The following is a 9,655-nucleotide window of genomic DNA, read 5'->3' on the forward strand; positions in this document are numbered from 1 at the left end:
CTGAGTGAGTCCTGTAGGTCTTCTGGGTTCCCAGGGCTCAGGTCTGTCTTCAGTGGCATTGGGCCTAGGCTGGGATGCTGGGGCAGCCATTGGAGCATCAGCAGGACAAACAGCCACAGAGGCAGTGGATACATCGGAGGTGGCAGGTGTAGGATCATCTGTCCACCAAGTAGAGTCACCAGGCCTGGCTGACCACTGCCCCCACAGATAATGCCCTGTCCCTTGCCTCACACTTTGCCAGAGCAGCAGCTGGCACCTGGGGCCTCACAGAGCATAACTCCAAGACCTCTGAGTCCTGGTCATTGAATGGGCACTTGAGTCACCCAAGGCCACTGGAACAAGGAGGAAGAATCAGGCCCCACGGAGTTTTGGGACAGTGTTTAGCACAGGAAAGTGCACAGGATGCATGCACGACACAGGGGAACTGTTGGTGTGGGAGCCAATATTTTATGACCTCCAGCCCTAATCTGAGCACTCTCACCTGTGCAATCTGAAAGAAATAGGAGACTTGCAGGAAAGATAGTGCCTGGATTTAACTTAAAGGAACTAAAATTTTGAATGTTCACACTCCTGACATCCTTCCATATCAACTCTCTCAATGCTCCCATCTTCACTATCATACAAGGTAACTGAGGCAGTCAGATTTACTAACTCAATGTCACTCAGCTGATACTGAGTTCCTGCTGATCACACCTGAACAAACTGCTTTTTCTGAAGTTTATCTTGTTTGGTCATGCTGCTGCTGATTTTGTGCAGCTCTGGGACAAACTCCACCTGGTTGAGGATAAAGCAAATCTGAGGTGACTCAGTCCTGCTGTCATTTCCCATCACTTCCCCACTGTCCTCCTCTGCCCCTTCACAGTCTCCCACACAGGCTGACACCATGTGGTGGCCCTAATGGAGTCCACCGAGTATTTCAGGTTCTCCTCTGGGCCCCTTGAAGGTGGAGGTAGTTATGGGATTTGCTTTGACTCAGGAGATGTGAGTGGAAGTGAAGTGTGTCACCTCGAGTCAAAAGAGTTGGGAGCCATTGAGACTGGCCACTCTCTCCTTCATCTCTTACAGCCGCTGAAGGTCCCAAATGGAGGCTGCTCCTTTATTCTGGTGGCAGATGAGGGGATGTGGAGCACAGGGCCCAGGAGCACCATGGAGGATGTGCAGCATGAGCAGACAAAGAGCCTTCAGTGTTGTAATTTCCATTGTTTTGGGCTCTTTGTTACCTACAGTGATACCTAGTCCATCCTAGCAGGCACACACCATCTATTCCACGCACTGTGAAGCAGACTTGCCTACCATTAGAACATGAACTGATTGTCAGGCACACGTAGGCTTCAGTTCCAGCTCTGCCTCTTATTAACTGCAACCTTGGGCGTTTAACTTTCAGTCTCTAAGCCTCAGTTCCAACTCTCTAAAATGGATTGGCTATATTATCTCAGGTTGTGAAGAGAATTAAATGAAATAAAAATGCATGTAGGTGCACACGAATGTTCATTGCAGCACTGTTTACAATAGCAAAGACCTGGAACCAGCCCAAATGCCCATCGATGATAGATTGGACAGGGAAAATGTGGTACATATACACCATGGAATATTATGCAGCCATCAAAAATGATGAGTTCGTGTCCTTTGTAGGCACATGGACGAACCTGGAAACCATCATTCTCGGCAAACTGACACAAGAACAGAAAATCAAACACTGCATGTTCTCACTCATAGGTGGGTGTTGAACAATGAGAACACATGGACACAGGGAGGGGAGCACTACACACTGGGGTCTGTTGGGGGGAAATGGGGAAGGGATGCAGAGTGGGGAGGTGGGGAGAGATAGCATGGGGAGAAATGCCAGATATAGGTGAAGGGAAGGAAGGCAGCAAATCACACTGCCATGTGTGTACCTATGCAACAATCTTGCATGTTCTTCACATGTACCCCAACACCTAAAATGCAATTAAAAAATAAAATAAAATAAAAATAAATAAATAAAAATGCATGTAGTGCATTGAGCCCAGGGCCTGGCACACACAGTGAGTACTCAGCATTAGCCACGTAGCTTCAGAATGCATGTTGATTGTCAATACCCAGACAACACAGGAAAGTATTACAAGAAGAGAAAAGTAAACTTATTTGCATATGTATTCTTTCAATCTTTATTTTTAAACAGATAGAATAAAACTATGGGCCAGGCACAGTGGCTCACACCTGCAATCCCTGCACTTTGGGAGGCCACGGTGGGCAGATCATGAGGTCAGGAGTTCAAGATCAGTCAAGCTAATATGGTGAAATCCTGTCTCTACTGAAAAGTGCAAAACTTAGCCAGGCATGGTGGTGTGGACCTGTAATGCCAGGTACTCAGGAGGCTGAGGCAGGAGAAGCACTTGAACCCAGGGTGGCAATGGTGGCAGTGAGCTAAGTTCACAACACTGCACTTCAGCCTGAGCGACAAAGTGAGACTCTGTCTCAAAAAATAATAAACCACGTGTATTTTTTCATAGCCAGCGTTTTTCTCTTAAATAGTATATCATTAAAACATTTTTGGCTCAAAAACAAAAGATCATTTTTGAGATTATCATTTTAAATGACAAGATAATGCTCAATTTAATGAGTAATTTAGTTATTACTATTGAACTTTTTGTAGATTGCAATGAGCATTCAAAACAAATAAAGTAGAATAAAAATATGTATTATGGGTTGTAAATATGACTTTGTTAAGTCTTTTATTCAGAAATATAGAACATATATACGTAATATAGAATGTATTTATTATGAGTCATGTTAAAAAATAGTTTAGAAGCTGCTGATTTGTTTCCTTTTCAAATTTTTCAGGATAATTTTTTTTTTTTTTTTTTTACAAGAGTCTCGCTCTGTGCCCAGGTTGGAGTGCAGTAGCACAATCTCAGCTCATTGCAACCTCTGCCTCCTGGGTCCAAGCAATTCTCCTGTCTCTGCATCCTGACTAGCTGGGACTACAGGCATGCACCACCATGCCTGGCTAATTTTTGTATTTTTACTAGAGACGATGTTTCGCCATACTGGTCAGTCTGGTCTTGAACCCCTAAGCTCAAGTGATCCACCCTCCTCTGCCTCCCAACATGCTGGGATTACAGGCATGAGCCACCACACCCAGCCTAAATTTTGCAGGATAATAAGTAACCTTTAGGCAAATCTCACCCCTATAATCCCAGGCTTTTGGAGGATGAGGCAGGAGGATTGCCTGAGGTCAGGAGTTCAATACCAGCTTGACCAACATAGCAAAACCCCGTCTCTACTAAAAATACAAAAACTAGCCAGATGTGGTGTCACATGCTTATAGCTCCAGCTACTCGGGAGGCTGAGACAGAATTGCTTGGACTCAGGAGGCAGAGGTTGTGGTGAGCCAAGATTGCACCACTGCACTCCAGCCTGGGCAAGACAGCAAGACTCAGTCTCAAATAAATAAATAAATAACCTTTTTAAGTATCATTGGGCACTTGTCTGGTTGTTTTTTTTTAGGCTAACATGCAGCAGTGATTCTTTTTGAGTTTCTGACACAAGATAGCAGTTTTTATCGAAATAGTCAACTACTCTGCCCCATCCCTAAGACACTGGTATGGAAGGAAAAAGGAGGAAAAAGCCAGTACTGTGACTGCCTATGCTTCCCCCAGCATGGCCCCCTGTGAGACGTGGGGCAGCTGAGGCCAGGAACTGTTTAAAGGTGCCAGGCCCCGTCTGTCTACGCTCACTCACCTTCCTCAGGTATTCGCACGGGGAATGGCACTGACTTTACGTGCTGTTGCTGCAGTTCCTTGGTGAGCTGGCCCTGGTCATGGGACAGGAACTGTGGGGTCAGGACTATAGAGGGCTTCACCACCTACACAATAGGACCAGAAACTCATGATGTGTGCCAATTTATTAGGTAATTAAATATTTTAAAAAGTTTCTTGAATTAGTGGGAAAACAAGGTGATGCTTGAGCCTATAGTGGTCAAGAGCATGGGGGCCTCAGAAAAGGTCAGAAGCAAGTTCAAATCCCTATACTTTGAATTTCTACTTCATGTCATGCAAAATTACTTTACCGCCTTTCACCTCAGTTTCCTTCTGTGTGTAATGGGAACAATAAATTTCATTCCTCATTCAGTTTCTGTCAAGGATTCATGAGATAATATCTCTAAAACATCCAACTCATTTAGATGTATCATCATTTCTGTCATAACCAGTGGAATAAATTTCACTATTATTGTATATAGAGTTCTGTGCCAAAACCTACAAAAAAAAAAGAAAGAAAGAAAGAAAATCTCACCTTTAAAAAGTGTCAGTGATTTGTCATTTTTATATTATTAATCATAACCATATTTAATCACAAAAAGTCTTGTACATGGCAGGTGCTCAATAAACACATGTGGAATCAATGCATGTGGGCTCCGCAGCCACACTGTTTAGGTCCTATTTGGCCTCCACCACTTATGAGCTGAGTGATCTGAGCAAGATAATTCACCTCTTTATGCCTCTGTTTCCTTCGCTATAAAATACGGATAATAAGAATCCCTAGCTCCTTAGGTTGTTGCCAGGGGTGAATAATTTGGCACATGGTAGGGGCTTTTTAAACATTAGCTGGGATGATCTTCTTCCAAATCTTCCATTTCAGAGCCACAGATGAGGCCACAGTGCCACCTCGTGACCCTAGAGTGTAAGTACACATGATCACCAATAGGCTCTCTCTCCACCACAGGTCCCGGACTGGCTAGTTACTGCCTGGATGTTTCTGCTGCATCTGCCTTCTCAGGGCTCACTTAAAGACTTTTGTATTTTCCTCCTCGCATTCCTGCAGATGCGGTTCAGGTTGCCTGGCACAGGTGGGTGATTCACAAGGCACGTCCTGGCCCTGCTGGCTGGGGAGCTGCAGGGGTCTGGTCCCTTGGGTAGAGCTGGTGATCATGAGGCTCCCACCATGACATGGCTGCCACACTGTGCCCTGCTCACTCTTCCCCCCAACTACCGCAGTTGTAAGAGGCAACCCTAGAGCATGGAACCCTGCTGCCTCCCCACCAAAGCTCCCCTAGGCGCATGCAAGACACCAAGTCTTCCCTACGGTCCCCTCTAAGCACCCCAGCACCCCGTTTCCAATACCCTGTGCTGCTTTAGTCCCCAACGCTAGGGCCTCACTCCAGGCCATTCCCTCCTTGCTGTCCTGAATGGAGAGGACCCTGACCTCCGTGGGGCCCTGTGGAGCACACACACACATCCCCAGGGGAGCCAGTCTTGGCCCCCACAGCATGAGAACTTCCCTGGAGACCCTGGAAGGTCATGTCAGAGACTCCGGGCTCACCTTCGGCCCTGTGGTCCTATCGTCAAGTCCCAGGCAGATGTAAGCCATGGGAGATGCACAGGGTGCCTTGTCTGGGCAGAGCAGGGGCTCAGGTGCCTCCTTCCCTGAGTGATTTGCCCTCCTTTCTCCTTGTGGCTGGATTAGGTGAAGCTGTGTCCAAAGTGGGGGGTAAAGAAGGACAGGGGACCTAAGGGGTGAGGAGAGCCCATCTTCCTGCTGCCTTGAGGGCCCGAACTGAGACCCTGAGAAGAAGGGGCTGGGGGAAACCGAACCCTGAGCTGCACTAGGGTTAGGTACAGTGTGGACTTGGCCTCTCCACACTCTGCCCCAGGGCCAGAGCTGCCAGTGGGGGCTGCTCCTGGTAGGGCAGCTTTGTAGCCACAGGGCCAAACGATGGGGCAAAGGCAGAGCTGCGGGCAGGCCAGCGAGGTTCGTGACCCCCTCCCCACTCAGGTGAGCATACCTTCACTGCTTACTTTCTACCTGGATAGACATTCTGCTTACCTGGCCAACACAAAGTTCATCCAGCCTCCTGGCTTTCTCCAACACCAATGGTGGGATGCAACAATTACAAAGCAATGATTCCAAGAAGATAAATTCAGTCATCTTCTTGCCTGACCATTATGTGGTCACATCCCATAGGAAACCAGACAGTTGTGCCTGAAACTAATACACACAACCTCCCCGACCTCCTCAAACCCCCACCCTCATCTGTGTGAATGTGTGCGGGCGGGCAAGTTGCATGCTGTTCCTTCAACAGCCTCCCTTGAGATCTTCCCTTGGGCAGACTCTGGGCCAGTCACTGGAAATTAAACCGCATCCCAGCACCTGGGAGTGAGTGCCTGATGTTCACAGTCCACAGGATGAATGGTACAGGCCTAGGGCCAGAACAGTGGCTCCCCCACCAGGAAACCTGATGCTTTGGAAGCTGAAGAGGGAGGCTCATTTGAGCCGAGCAGTTCAAGTGTGCAGTAAGCTATGATCATGCTGCTTGCACTCCAGCCTTGGTGACAGAACAAGATCCTATCTCTTTAAAAAATGAAATAAATTAAATAAATTTAAAAATAAAGGTAGAGGCCTGCCCCCAGCCTCACTCAGGACCTAAATCTGGTGGGCTTGAGCCAACTTCCAGTATTCAGAGAATTTTTAAAGAATCATTAGGACAAATAGGTAACGCATACTGGACTTAAAACCTAGATGACGGGTTGATAGGCACAGCAAACCACCATGTCCCACATATCCCCCATGCAACAAATCTACATGTTCTATACTTGTATCCAGGAACTTAAAGTAAAATTTTAAATTAAAAAAAAGTAATCAGGCCGGGCGCGGTGGCTCACGCCTGTAATCCCAGCACTTTGGGAGGCCGAGGCAGGCGGATCACGAGGTCAAGAGATCGAGACCATCCTGGCCAACATGGTGAAACCCCGTCTCTACTAAAAATACAAATAATTAGCTGGGCATGGTGGCACGTGCCTGTAATCCCAGCTACTCAGGAGGCTGAGGCAGGAGAACTGCTTGAACCTGGGAGGCAGAGGTTTCAGTGAGCCGGGTTCGCACCACTGCACTCCAACCTGGGCAGCAGAGCGACACTCAACCTTGGGAAAGAAAAGGAGGTGGGAGATACAAGACAATTGCTTCCTGTCTTTCTTGCTCTCTGCCATGTGAGGATACAAGAAGATGGCCCTCTGTGAGCCAGGAGGTGGCCCTCTCCAAGAACCAACGATGCTGACACCCCAATCTTGGCCATCTAGCCTCCAGAACTGGGAGAAATCAGTGTTTGTTGTTTAAGCCACCCAGTCTATGGCATTTTGCTAAAGCAGCCCAAACAAAGACACTGCCACAATCATAATGATATCCCCCTACGTTTCCTTCTAAATGCTTTCAAAGTTTTTTGTTTGTTTGTTTTGAGACAGAGTCTCAGTCTGTCACCCAGGCTGCAGTGTGCAGTGGCATGATGTTGGCTCACTGCAACCTCCACTTCTGACTACAAGAGATTCTCCTGCCTCACCCTCCCAAGTAGCTGAGACTACAGGCGCAAGCCACCACACTCGGCTAATTTTTTCTATTTTTAGTAGAGATGGGGTTTCACCATATTGGCCAGGCTGTTCTCAACTCCTGATCTCATGATCCGCCCACCTCAGCCTCCCAAAGTGCCGGATTACAGGCGTGAGCCACCACGCCCAGCCTGCTTTCAAGGTTTTGCCTTTCACAACTAGATATTTTTTTTTTTTTTTTTTTTTTTTTGAGACGGAGTTTCGCTCTTGTTACCCAGGCTGGAGTGCAATGGTGCAATCTCGGCTCATCGCAACCTCTGCCTCCTGGGTTCAGGCAATTCCCCTGCCTCAGCCTCCTGAGTAGCTGGGATTACAGGCACGCGCCACCATGCCCAGCTGATTTTTTATATTTTTAGTAGAGACGGGGTTTCACCATATTGACCAGGATGGTCTCGATCTCTTGACCTCGTGATCCACCCGCCTCGGCCTCCCAAAGTGCTGGGATTACAGGCTTGAGCCACCGCGCCCGGCTACAACTAGATATTTAAACAACTGGCTTTTATTTTTGATATGATGCGAACTAGGGATCTAGTCATATTTACTTTGCTTATGGATAATCAACTGTGCAGACATCATTTGTAGAATATTCTGTCCTTTCCCCAATAATCTACAAGGCAACTTCTGTCTCATTTGAAGTTTCCATGTGTCATGGGTCTTTTGCTGGGTTCCTCTTCCAGTGGCTGATTTGTGCATCCCCTGGAAACTTCCCTGTCCTAATTCCTTTGCCATCATAGTACGCACACAAATCTTCAACCTTCCATTATCCACTGACCTCTATGACATTCTTATGCTTTGAAAATATCTTCATTTAAGTTCTGCTAGAAGCACAGCCTGAGTCAAGGATTCAGATACTAGCATTTTTTAAGAAGGTACTTCCAAGAAGCACAGGTAAGAGGGTGGGAAGTGAGATAGGGAAGGGAAGAAAGCCAACAGAGGGTGCATTTATGAGCAGGTTGCCACAAAGGGTAACTGGGGCTCAAACTCACTAGGCCCTTCAAAGATACTGCAGTGAGGGGCGGGGAAGCTGCGGTATTTATCCAATCCATGCTATGCAGGGATACATGGAGAAGCACCAGGGTCAGTCAGGAAGTCAAAGGAGCTAGGGGAAAACATGGGCAAGAGCTTTATTTGTGGCATCCAAGGGAAAGGAAAGGCAACACAGTGTAAGCAGGCACAGGATTAGCTATTCAAAGTTTGAATAATTTAACTCAGCTCTGGGGCATAGGGCTGTCCCTAGTTGTCTGGTTCATGACCCTGGGGTGATGAGGGCAGATGGACAGTGGCCCAGTTTAAGAGCCTGATGAAAGAGGCGGTTGGAGGTATGGGCTTTGGATTGGCTGGTTTGCAGATGGAAGGTGCACTTGAGGTGAGTCCTTTACTGCCTCTAGGAACTGGTTCACCATGGGTGGAGCAGTCTCTCGAGGATCAGCAAGGCCCCAGCTGTCAACACATCAGGAAATACAGCAAATGAAAAGGCATGATGAATACACTGAGGGTGCTCTTGAAGGCATCAGCCCCTGGCATGTATGTGGCTGGCAATGCCGAGGGTCATGGGGACAGCACGAACAGTGTCTACTGCACTTTTTTTTTTTTTTTTTTTTGAGATGAAGTCTTGCTCTGTCACCCAAGCTGTAGTTCATTGGCAGGATCTCGGCTCATGGCATCCTCTGCCACCCACGATGAAGCAATTCTCCTCCCTCAGCTTCCCTCGTAGTTCAGACTACAGGCATGCGCCACAACACCCGGCCAATTTTTTTGGATTATAGTAGAGACAAGGTTTCACCATGTTGACCAGGTTGGTCTCGATCTCTTCACCTTGTGATCTGCCTGCTTCGGCCTCCCAAAGTCCTGGGATTACAGGCATGAGCCACTGATGAAGTCTCACTCTGTCACCCAGGCTGGAATGCAATGGCTCGATCTTGGCTCACTATCCCCTCCACTTCTACCAGGTTTGAGCAATTCTCCTGCCTCAGCCTTTCAGGTAGCTGGGACTACAGGCACACGCCACCATGCCTGCCTAATTTTTGTATTTTTTGTAAAGATGGGATTTCACCACATAGGCCAGGCTGGTCTCCAACCGCTGACCTCAGGTGATCGCCCACCTCAGCCTCCGAAAGCTACACTATTCTTGGCCCCTCAATGACTACCTTCAGGTCAGCCTGTCAAGTTCCAAAAACAACTCTATTGGGATTTGTCTGGGAATTGCTTGAATTCATAGATTAATTCAGTGAGAAGTAATATGTTTATAGCATCGAGTCCTACCATTCATAATATATATGGCATATATTTCCATTCTT

The sequence above is a fragment of the Cebus imitator genome, unplaced genomic scaffold (genome assembly GCF_001604975.1).
Source record: "Cebus imitator isolate Cc_AM_T3 unplaced genomic scaffold, Cebus_imitator-1.0 Scaffold444, whole genome shotgun sequence".
NCBI lineage: Eukaryota > Metazoa > Chordata > Mammalia > Primates > Cebidae > Cebus > Cebus imitator.